This window comes from Chiloscyllium punctatum, chromosome 18 (assembly GCF_047496795.1).
Source record: "Chiloscyllium punctatum isolate Juve2018m chromosome 18, sChiPun1.3, whole genome shotgun sequence".
Lineage (NCBI taxonomy): Eukaryota > Metazoa > Chordata > Chondrichthyes > Orectolobiformes > Hemiscylliidae > Chiloscyllium > Chiloscyllium punctatum.
Window position 1 is genome coordinate 32,330,375 of NC_092756.1, and position 11,312 is coordinate 32,341,686.

At 43.6% G+C, this 11,312-nt stretch overlaps 2 non-coding genes across 2 annotated transcripts; both read right to left on the reverse strand.

Moving 5' to 3' along the window:
* Positions 1 to 4,887: 4,887 nt before the first annotated feature.
* trnas-aga (transfer RNA serine (anticodon AGA)) lies at positions 4,888 to 4,971 on the reverse strand. The gene has a single exon. It is a non-coding gene; the product is annotated as a tRNA-Ser (tRNA).
* A 1,426-nt stretch (positions 4,972 to 6,397) lies between these two features.
* Positions 6,398 to 6,470, reverse strand: trnar-ucg (transfer RNA arginine (anticodon UCG)). The gene has a single exon. It is a non-coding gene; the product is annotated as a tRNA-Arg (tRNA).
* Between the last annotated feature and the right edge of the window lie 4,842 nt (positions 6,471 to 11,312).

The following is an 11,312-nucleotide window of genomic DNA, read 5'->3' on the forward strand; positions in this document are numbered from 1 at the left end:
ATTACTTCTGTCTGTGGGGCAGTGCGAGACGTGTATGTCAAGAACTGCTCACACAAATAACACCGAAGCAATTCTAAACGGAGCTTCCCGACATTCTGGAGATTTAGTGCATTGCCAAGTAACAGAAAGTTCTCAATTAACATTAAACAAAACAGAAAAATGTAGCATGCAATGTGAATATTACCAATTATATTCTCGATTAAATTAGGTCAACAATGCGCTGGTGCCTCCATCTGATCGAGCGAGCCCATCTCCAGCCTGCCTCACCAGGACAGTAATGAAGGAAATGAGAAAAATATAACAAAGTTTCACGTTGCGATTGCCCACCTTTTAGCCTCAACAACAAAAAACGAGGGAGCAGATTCAGTGGAGGATCTGACTTCACAACAGCGGTGAAATAACGAAGTCCACTCACTTTCAGGGAAAACTGTGAACAACTCACATTGTCCAGAATATGAATACACAGCGCAGGCTGTTTAATTCCCATATTCCACTGCTGTCCCGAAATTCATACGATAATGTACCTTTCAAAGAGAGCGTTTGTAGCTGTGGAATGACAGTGGTAGCTGTTTCCCCTCGCTCTTACTGCCGCCCTTGGTCGTGTAGGGGCTGCAATTCTTATCTTACACGCGGTAGTTGAGTGTGCAATTCTCTGTTGTGGAAAAGCGGAGTGTTTTGGAGCAGAAAGATGTGAAGCTCGGATGCTTCTGGAGTTCTTGTTGAAATGTTCGGTGACGCTAGGAAGATGGTTTGCAGACTTTTCCTCCCTTTCTGGGTGACATTCTCAGTGCTGCAGAGGTTCCTGTGAAGCACTGCTCTCATGTTTTGGTACGAATTAATTTGGTTTCATTCCCGCTGCTTCCGTTTGTTGGAATTGCAGGTTGGGTCCAACGGATGGAATCCGTGGATGAGTGCCCTGCTTCCAGGAATTGTCTGGCTGTCTTCTGCTTGCCCTGTCCTATTATTGTTGTGCTATTCTAGTCGAATGTGTGGCCCTTGCCGTTTGTACGTATTGCTACTAGGGACTGCTGGACTGACGCCCACACAAATTCTTTGCCAAGAACCAATATCCACCCACCTTCATTCGCAAATGCATGGCACACAAAGTTCGCAACGAGGATTTGATATGAGGTAATGTTTAAATCATGCTTCCCTGTGTTAAAAGCAAATTCTGGAAAACGATATCCAGACTCCTCCGAACACTCGGACATATGACAGCACAGAAACCGAGAGCCTCACTCAGACAACAACTCACGAGAAACCAAGGCCCAATACCCATCATGTGCAGGTCAAACGTGGTTGCAGAGATTCCACGAGAGACTGCATGAAACACGACATAGGAGAAAGATGCTGACAACTAGAGAGCTGCATTCATAATTTCATCTGGACTGTAAACGCCTCGGACAGATGTTCCTTGAAGTTATGCACAGAATATTGAATGTCTCTGATCCCAGGGCTTGGAATTCGGATGATATGACCGTCTGCAGCACTAGTTACTTCCTTGCGTGAGGTAACTCCTGATGGAACACATGTCACACTCTATTGCTCATTGAGAAATACATCCAAAATAGGAGCTTAGAGCAGCATTTCTGTTGTCCTTCTGGTGCTGTCCCTGACATGCCCTGTGGCACTGCACTTATTCTGTGTTTTCTGAGGGTTTGTCACATGGTTCCACGATCGTATTATGGGCAGTAATCTGCATTTTCGCTTCAATAACGGGTGTGTGAAGCGGAGGTCCACCATTCTCTATTCTATTTTTCTCTTCTTATGCACAACTGCACTACAGAAAAGGCTCAATTAATATTGAAAGATGATATACAGAGGCGTGTGAAATACCAAAGTTTTAATGACATTTATGCAATGGTTTGTGATTACCTTGATTCAGGAAATAAGGATGGAAAGTCTGTTTGGCTGGAGTTGAGGAACAGTGAGGAATGAACTCACAAGCATGTGTAGTTTACAAGCCCACTCGCAGTAACCACAAAGCCAAATAAATCGTACAAGGGGAAAAAAAATGCGTGTGAGTGACAAAAATGGCAATAGTCATGCGGGATCTTAACTTCCCATCTAAAACTCTCGTTCCATTGTAAAAAAGTTTGGAGAACTAAAATCAAAAAAATCCCACATGTCCCATAAAACATCACGAGGGATATCTTGGTAATTGATAACTCTACTGGTGACTTAATTTTCCGATTTTCTTGCAAAACATCTCTTTAATTGTGAGCATCAGAAAAGGCTTTTGTTTGCCAGCAAGAAATAAATATTTGATTAACCTTTGTTGGTTTCATGTATAAGAACACTGAGACTCCTCTGCACCGCACTTCTTTTGCGTTTATATCGATTTTAACACTAGTGTGTCTTTTGATTCTTCCCAACAAAGTATATGACCGCATTCCCTACATGAAACTGCATCTGCCTAGAATACTCCAATTGTTGGAGGGAATCCTGAGGAACAGAATGTACATGTATTTGGAAAGGCAAGGACTGATTCGGGATTGTTAACATGGCGTTGTGCGTGGGAAATCATGTCTCACAAACTTGATTCAGTTTTTTGAATAAGTAACAAAGAAGCTTGATGAGGCAGAGCAGTAAATGTGATCCATACGGTCTTCAGTACGGCGTTCAATAATGTTCCCCATGGGAGACTGATTGGCAAGGTTAGATCTCATGTAACAGCAGTGGACGTAATACCGAGCCTTGTGGTATGCCGCCAAGAACTGGACACCAAGAAGAACATGTTCCAACAACTACAACACCGTTTTCTATTGGCAAGCCAATTACTGATCAAAGCTGCAATCTCTCCCACAGTTACATTCCTCCGCATTTTGTATAATAGCCTATTGTGGGAAACTTATCGAACAACTTGCTGAAACCCATATACACCACATTAACCGGCTTACTGTCATCTACCTGTTTGGTCACTTTGTCAAAAAAGTCAACAATATTCGTCAAGCAAGGCCTACCCTTCAAAAAACCGTGCTGACTGTCCCTGATCAGATTATTCTTTTCGAGATGGTCATAAATCCTATCTATAATAACCTTTTCCAACACGTTACCAACAACTGCAGTGAGACTCACTGGTCTGTAATTACCAGGGTTCTCTCTACGAAACTATTTGAACAAGGGAACAACATATGCTATGCTCATTCCACAGGCACTATTCCTGTAGACAACGATGATTTGACGATCAATTCCAAAGACTCATCAATCTCTTCCCTTGCTTCCTAGAGGATACTCGGACAGATCCCATCCGGCCCAGGGGACTTGTCTGTTTTCACACTCTTCAGTATTTCTATCACCTAATCCTTGTGAACCTCAGTATCTACTACACTAGACACAAGTATCTATGTATCTTCGTCGCAAACATTTTCATTTTCTATCGCGAAAACTGTCGAAAAATATTTATTTAGTGCTTCCCCTATCTCCTCTGACTCCATACAAAACTTCCCGCTATTATCCTTGATTGTCCCAAATTTAACTCTCGTCATTCTTTTATTCCTGACATACCTATGGAAAGCCTTAGATTTAACCCTGATCCTATCTGCCAACAACTTCTCATGTCTCCTCCTGGCTCTTCTCAGCTCTCTTTTTCGGTCTTTCCTGATATCGTTGGAACCCTCGAGCGCTCTAACTGAGTTTTCACGTTTTGTCCAAACATAAGACTTTTGTCCTTCTTCACCAGGCATTCCACTTCCTTAGTAAACCACCGCTCACGCGTTCTATATCTTCCTCCCTGCCTGACAGGTACATACTTATCTAGGACACACAGGAGCTTTTCCTTGAATAAGCTCCACATTTTAATGTGCTCACCCCCTGCAGTTTCCTACCCGATTCTACGCTTCCTAAATCTTACCACATTGCATCGTGATTTCCCTTCCACCAGCTGAAACTCTTGCTCCGTGGAGTACAACTATCCCTTTCCATCACGAAAGTAAACCTGAGAAAAATGTGATCGCTTTCTCCAAAGTGCTCACCTACTTCCAAATCTAAAACCTGGCCAAGCTCGTTACCCAGTACTCAGTTGAAAGTCGCTTCTTCCCTTGAAGGCATGTCTACATACTGTGTCAGGAAGCCCTCCTGCACACACAGGACAAAACCTGACCCATCTATAGTACTCGTACTGTAGTGATCCCAGTCAATATTTGGATATTGTCTTGAGTGTTCCAGAGTGTTTCATTGTCCCAGAGTCCAGATGAAGCTTGTATTCCTCACGTACAGGAGCGAGAATTCTTTCAATATCTCAGATCAGTTCCTGTCCCGAGAACATCAGAGTCAATGTCCCTTCCTCTACTCGGGCCGACAGTTCACACTTCTTCATTCTCCTCTGATCCCATTTCCCAAATTGTTTCTCAAGATTTCCAAAGCTGGGGCCTAAATTATATGGTTTGCTTCCTAAACATTTTTCCAACTGCCAACTGACAATATGTTCACAGTTTCTCTTCACAATCCTCTGGCTTGCACCATGTCCAAGGATGAGAAGTCCCGTTTGGTGGAGGGAGTTGCTAGGCTGGTGAGTTTCACTTTGGAACAAAAATGGATAAGTGGCAATTTCCTGCTGTTGTTTGTAATGATGGGAGAGGGAGCGGTGGGGAATGAGCACTCTGACGCGCAGGAAGAAGTGTTGCCACTGACCAGAGTCAGAGAACAGAGGACAGGGATTAAAGGAATCTAATGAAAAGCAGCACTTCTGCTCAGGACGTTCAATAACAACTGCAGAAACCCGATGTGTCGGGCAGTGTATCTGGAAAGAGAAACAGAGATAATGTTTTATGTGTGGAACACTTCTGATGAAGAACTCGAGTTTCCTAAGTCTAATCAAATTACAGGCCTGGTTGGCAAAACAGGCTTTCGGAACTTTGAATTGTTCCAGCATGAAAGCATTCATAATGTATTCAGCAGGATTTAAGCCTACGTGGGGAAACCCCAATGGATTTCTAATCCATCGCCTTAACCACTCGGCCATGACTATACAGAGGGCTGGACCCTTGAGCATTGAGCAAATCAGCCGTGATCTCATTGAAAGCTGCCGCTGACTTCAGTTAAATGCTTCCATCTCCTTTCATACCTTTGCTGTCATTTGTAAGGTGCGAGACACCAATGTAAAAGAAGAAAAGCACAAAGTTAGGAAAAGATATTTGCAGTCAAATAGAGTCATAATTATTTATTGAAAGGAAAATCACACTTGACAATTTGCTAGATCTCTTTGCGAACATGACCAGCAGAGGTAATCAAGGGAGCTATTGATCTGAGTATTCTTGGACATGAAACAAACAAAGGTTAGTGACATATTCATTTCTTTTTCTGGCGAACGAAATGGTATTTCCTGATGGTTACAATGAAAGAGATGGTTCCCAATAAAAGACAGAGATTAAGACGCATGTAGATATACTTCAATGTGATAAGATTCACTTTCCGCCCCTAATTACCCCAGAGATGGAGGGGGGTGCGTTACGTTTCTTCACTCTTCAACTCCACAGCATGGAGATACAGACATGAAACCGCAAACGATGGAGTTCTTGAATTGGGAACCAGCGACACTGAAGGAACTAGGCAAAAGTGAGGACTGCAGATACTGGAAACCTGATTTTAGATCAGAAAATGCTGGAAAAGCAAAGCAGGTCAGACCGCATCCGATGAGCAGGAAAGTCGACGTTTTTGTTGCCAGTCTTTCTGCGTTCCGCAAACAATTTTCATTTTTGGCTCAGATTTCCAGCAACTGCAGCTATTTGTATTATGTTAACCTTCATAATGTTTTGGTCAAAACCAATGACCTGCTAGCATCGGAAAATCGGCAGAAGTACTGGTACACCGATATGTTAGCTGAACAATACAACCATTCCATGAGCGGGAATAAGATCCGGGCCACGGTGCTGAGAGTACCGAATCCTCACAAGTAAATAACAAGACAAGGGGATAGATACTATCGTATTTGGTGTAAATAAAACACCCTTTATGAACATTTTCGTTGCAGATGATTTTCAACTTGTATTCTTAGATTTACAAAGTGGGAAAAGGCCATTCCACCTGTGTGCATTGTGGCTAATCAGAGAACCATCAATTCTATTCGCAGTTTCCAACTTTGGCCCAAAGTCTCGTGTGTTCTAATGTTCCCAGGGCAAATGTCAATGACTTTATGCTGTGTTCTTAAATGGCACAATAATGGGGCAGATGTACGACACTTCCACAACGACTTGTAACTCTTTTGAGGAACTCATGCTCATTTTGACCCACGAAGGGAGACACACAGAAAGATACCCCCAAACCGACAGAGGTCTCCATTGTGGTGAGCTGGAATTTGAAGTGGAGAATAGGACAAATGCAAATTTTAAATGCAGAAACACAGAACTTCACAGGGGAGCATCAACGTGTACCACAGTTAAAGTGCGACATTCCCCCTCGAGCCAGGTAGGACTCGAACCTACGATCGTCTGATCCGAAATCAGACGCGTTTTCCATTACGCCAGTGGCCCAAGAGACAAGCTGTGCATTGGCAGAATGTCGATATGTAATGCTATGGACTTTCACGGAATCAGAATTAAAAAGGTGAACAAGCAGCGAAGATAATCACCAACACTGCTTCACTTCGAAGTTTCCAATTTGTGAAGCAGTGCCTTTCACTGGCAAAGGAGAAACATTTGTCCTCAGCTGCCTGCTTCAGGGTCGCCTCATTCTCTGCTGGAAGTTTCCATCGTTTTATTCGTAGTCACGAAACGATTACATGATCCACTCCAGTGAAAACGTGTCATGGTATCGTCCAAGCAAGACCCTACCGAAACACAGCGAGAGACATCCGGTCATTTCGAGCTCAGGATGTGGAATTAGACGAGATGCGTGACACCTTTTATTGGCGCCGCCACTTCACTGTAAATTAGCGGCTCAAAACGAGCCGTTGTTAGCATCAGCTTGATTTGAACCTTCCTGCAGGGCATTTGCTTAACCACTCGACCATGACTACAGACAGCACACCCCCATGAGCATTGACCAAATCAGCCGTGATCTCATTGAAAGCTGCCGCTGCCTTGAGTTAAATGTTTCCATCTCCATTCATACCTTTACTGTCATTTTTATGGTGCGAGACACCATATTAAATGAAGGAAAGCACAAAGTTAGGAAAAGATATTTGCAGTCAAATTGAGTCAAAATTATTTATTGAAAGGAAAATCACACTTGACAATTTGCTAGACCTCTTTGCGAACATGACCAGCAGAGGTAATCAAGGGAGCTATTGATCTGAGTATTCTTGAACATGAAACAAACAAAGGTTAGTGACATATTCATTTCTTTTTCTGGCGAATGAAATGGTCTTTCCTGATGGTTACAATGAAAGAGATGGTTCCCAATAAAAGACAGAGATTAAGTCGCTTGTAGATATACTTCAATGTGATACGATTCACTTTCAGCACCTAAATGCCCCAGAGATGGAGGGGGTGAGTTACTTTTCTTCACTCTTCAATTCCACAGCATGGAGGTACAGAAATGAAACCGCTAAAGATGGAGTTCTTGAATTGGGAACCAGCGACACTGAAGGAACTCGGCAAAAGTGAGGACTGCAGATGCTGGAAACCTGATTTTAGATCAGAAAATGCTGGACAAGCACAGCAGCATCCGATGAGCAGGAAAGTCGACGATTCTGTTGCCAGTCTTTCTGCGTTCCGCAAACAATTTTCATTTTTGGCTCAGATTTCCAGCAACTGCAGCTATTTGTATTATGTTAACCTTCAGCCAAAACCAATGACCTGCTAGCATCGGAAAATCGGCAGAAGTACTGGGACACCGACATGTTAGCTGAACAATACCAGCATTCCATGAGCGGGAATAAGATCCGGGCCACGGTGCTGAGAGTACCGAATCCTCACAAGTAAATAACAAGACAAGGGGATAGATACTATCGTATTTGGTGTAAGTAAAACACCCTTTATGAACATTTTCGTTGCAGATTATTTTCAACTTGTATTCGGAGATTTACAAAGTGGGAAAAGGCCATTCCGCTTGCGTGCATTGCGGCTAATCAGAGAGCCATCTATTCTCGTCGCAGTTTCCAAATTTGGCCCAAAGTCTCGTGTGTTCTAATGTTCCCAGGGCAAATATCACTGAATTTATCCTGTGTTCTTAAATGGCACAATGATGGGGCAGAAGCACGACACTTCCACAACGACTTGTAACTCTTTTGAGGAACTCCTGCTCATTTTCACCCACAAAGGGAGACACACAGAAAGATACCCCGAGCCGTTGTTAACATCAACTTGATTTGTACCTTCCTGCAGTGCATTTGCTTAACCACTCGGCCATGACTACAGACAGCACCGCACCCTTGAGCATTGACCAAATCAGCCGTGATCTCATTGAAAGCTGCCGCTGACTTGATGAGTTAAATGCTGTTTCACAATGGCACAGAGTCAGGGTCAATTCCCGCCTCAAACAACTGAATGTGTGGAGTTTGCACATTCTCCCCGTGGCTGTGTGCGCTTGCTCTGGTTTTCTCCCACAGTCCAAAAATGTACCTGTCAGTTGAAATGGCCGTGCTAAATTGACGGGGTAAAAGGAGAGGAATGCATTTGGGCTCGGGCGGGTCGGTTTGGAGTTGCTGGGCTGAAGGGCCTGTTTGCACATTGTAAGTATTCTAATCTACAGTAATCAATGACCAAGATACAGCGCACGTTGTTCGATGGGGGCATTTATGACTTTTCGATTGTTTTTCTTCAAAGCTTCTTTACAATTCAAACGGGAGAGGAAGAAGGAAAATGAATGCCTCCCATAATTCTTGCCTTCTTTTATCATTCACAGGCGGTATTTTTTCCTGTACTTTTTTTTATACATTGTAGTTACTGTTAGTGTTCTTGTAAGCTACACCGGCTGGTTTCCTCTTTCCTCAATGTTCTTTCATTTTCTTAGAATCCCTAAAGTGTGAAAACAGGCCCTTCAGCCCAACCGGTTTATACTGACCCTCCAAAGAGTATGCAAACCAATCCCATTCTCTACCCTAATACTATACATAGACCTTTGTCTATTGCACCTAACATCAACATCCCTGAACACAATCACAATCCCCTAACCTGCACAACTTTGAACTGTGGCAGGAAACTAGAACACCCAGAGGATCGAACCAGGTTTCCTGATGCTGTGAGGCACCAGTGCAAACCACTGAGCCACTGTGCCATCCAGGACGGAAATATTATAAGGCCACAAATCTATAAGAGCAGAAATGAAGCCATTCGGACCATCAAGTCTGCTCCGCCATTTGATCACGACTGATAGATTTTCAACCCCATTTTCCTGCTTCCTCTCAGTAACCTTTGATCCCCTTGTCAATCAAAACTTATCTGTGTCTGTTTTAAATATACTAAATGGAACATAGAACAGCACAGAACAGGCCTTTTAGGCCGTGATGTTGTCCCAAGATTTAATCCTAATGTCAAATGTAGTAATTTAACCTACACACCCCTCAACTCACTGCTATCCATGTGCATGTCCAGCAGTCACTTAAATGTCCCCAATGACTTTGCTTCCACCATCAGAGCTGGCAATGCATTCCATGCATTCACAACTCTCTGCGTAAAGAACCTACCTCTGACGTCTCCCTTTTACCTTCCTCCGAATATCTTCAGACCATGACTTCTCGTACTAGTCAATCCTGCGCTGGGGAAAAGTCTCTGGGTATTGACACTATCTATTCCTCTCATTATTTTGTACACCTTGATCAGCTCTCCTCTTTCCTCCTTGTCTCCAGAGAGAAAGATCTAAGTTCTTTCAACCTTTCTTCATAAGGCAAGCTCCCCAATCCAGGCATCATCCTGGTAAACTTTCTTTGCACCCTCTCCAAAGCCAGTGAGCTTTCCAATAGTAGGACGTTCACAGCTGGACACAATATTCCAAGTGTGGTCTCACCAGGACTTGTAGATCTGCAGAAAAACCTCACGGCTCTTCAACTCGATCCCACTATTAATGAAAGCCAAAATACCATATGCTTTCTTGACCCCCCTATCCACTTGGGTGGCAACTTTGAGGGATCAATGTACTTGCGCACCCAGGTCACTTTGTTCCTCCACACTGCCAAGAATCCTGTCTTTAATGTAATATTCAGGATTCGAATTTAACCTACCAAAATGCATTACGTTGCATTTATCTCGGTTGAACTCCATCTGCCATTTCTCAGCCCAGGTCTGCATCCTGTCTGTGTCGCGCTGCAGCCTACAGTAGCCCTCTATACTATCGACGTCACCTCCAACCTTTGTGTCATCAGCAAAGTTACTAACCCACACCATAACCTCCTCACCCAAGTCATTGATAAAAACTACAAAGAGCAGAGACCCAAGAACACAGCCGTGTGAGATCCCTCTCAACACTGTCCTCCAAGCAGAATACTTTCCATCTACAACCACTGTCTGTCTTCTGCCAACCAGCCAATTCTGAATCCAGATAACCAAATCTTTCTGTATCCCATACTTCCTGACTTTATGAATGAACCTTCCATGGAGAACCCTATCAAATACCTTGCTGAAGTCCACATGCACCACATCCGCTGCTCGGCTGTCATCGACCTGTCTTGTCACCTCCTCAAAGAAATCAATAAGATTTGTGAGGCATTACCTGCCCTTCATGAAGCCATGCTGACTGCCTTTAATCACACAATTCTTTGCCAAATAGTCATAAATCCTATCCCTCAGAATTTTTTCCAAACTTTGCTGCCCGCAGACGTAAGACTGACTGGTCTCTAATTGCCAGGGATTTCCCTATTTCCCTTCTTGAAATAAGGAGCAACATTCGCCTCCTTCCAATCCTCTGGGACGACTCCTGTGAAGAGTGAGGAGGGAAATATCCTCACCATCAGCTTAGCAACCTCCTTTCTTGCTTCCTGGAGCAGTATTGGATAAATCTGGTCTGGCCCTGGGGACGTATCCATCTTAATGTTTTCCAAAATAGCGAGTACATCAACTTGATCAATCTTGATCTGATCAAGACTGATCTGGCCCAGCTCCTCTACGTTTCATTCACAAGGTCACTTTCCTTGGTGAAAATCGAAGCAATAAACTCATTTAGGTCTAGCCGTATCTGCTCAGACTCCACGCATAAGTTCGTACGCAATCCCTGATCGGCCTGACCTTCTCCCTGATTATTCTCTTATTCCTCACGTATGAGAAACATTCCTTTGGATTCTCCCGAATCCTTCTTGCCAAGCCTTTTTCGTGCCCCATCATGGCTTGCCTCAGTCCTTTTCTGATCTCCTTTCTAGCAAGCCTGTAATCCTATAAAGCTGTGCTAGATCCATCTTACGTAAGCTGCCTGCTTCCTTTTTACGAGACGTTCCTCTGTTC